This window comes from Chiloscyllium punctatum, unplaced genomic scaffold (assembly GCF_047496795.1).
Source record: "Chiloscyllium punctatum isolate Juve2018m unplaced genomic scaffold, sChiPun1.3 scaffold_735, whole genome shotgun sequence".
In the NCBI taxonomy this organism is placed as follows: Eukaryota; Metazoa; Chordata; class Chondrichthyes; order Orectolobiformes; family Hemiscylliidae; genus Chiloscyllium; species Chiloscyllium punctatum.
In genome coordinates this window covers 62,501-63,313 of record NW_027310469.1, presented here as the reverse complement: position 1 = coordinate 63,313, position 813 = coordinate 62,501, and the positions used below count along the sequence as shown (strand labels likewise).

At 63.6% G+C, this 813-nt stretch overlaps 1 protein-coding gene across 1 annotated transcript in view; it reads left to right on the top strand.

Moving 5' to 3' along the window:
- Nucleotides 1-216: 216 nt before the first annotated feature.
- LOC140473812 (serine/threonine-protein kinase 36-like) overlaps nt 217-813 on the top strand; it is a gene marked incomplete at its 3' end in the record, with an annotated part of 48,109 nt that continues 47,512 nt past the window's right edge. Inside the window, exon 1 of the mRNA XM_072567639.1 lies at nt 217-813. This exon is cut by the window's right edge and continues 1,194 nt beyond it.

Sequence of the window (813 nt, the reverse complement as noted above, 5' to 3'; positions counted from 1 at the left end):
CCACCCGGCCGAGGTCTCCTCCCATTGGCCAGTGCTGCCGTCCGTCACCCTCCGCGTGCCCACCCTTCATTGGCAAATTGGCACGTCCATCCACCCTGTTGACGCCCGCCTTACCTGATAGGCTGCAGCACCCTGTCCATCGTCCTCCTCCCGCCTCTGCGTCGCCGTGAATGGCCCGGAGCGGGTATCACCCCCCCCCACCACCGTCACGCAGGCCCCGCCCCCCCCCCGCCGTTTCCATGGAGCCCGCGATCGTTGGGGTCCTCGAGAGCGGCGGTCTCGAGCGGGAGGGTGGCGGTTGGCGGTTGGAGTTGTCCTGTTCTCCGCCTGATCCCAACCGCGGGGAGAGGTCTGGTGTCAGTCCTGCTGTTCCTTCAGGGCTCCCTCACCATCTCCCGCGGTCATTGACCATCCCTCAGAGCTCATTGGCCACCCCAAGTGGTCACTGACCATCCCTCAGTGCTCATTGGCCATCCCAAGGGGTCACTGACCATCCCTCAGTGCTCATTGGCCATCCCCAGGGGTCACTGACCATCCCTCAGTGCTCATTGGCCATCCCAAGGGGTCACTGACCATCCCTCAGTGCTCATTGGCCATCCCCAGGGGTCACTGACCATCCCTCAGTGCTCATTGGCCATCCTCAGGGGTCATTGGCCATCTCCAGGGGTCACTGACCATCCCTCAGTGCTCATTGGCCATCCTCGGGGGTCATTGGCCATCTCCAGGGGTCACTGACCATCCCTCAGTGCTAATTGGCCATCCCCGGGGGTCATTGGCCATCTCCAGGGGTCACTGACCATCCCTCAGTGCTAA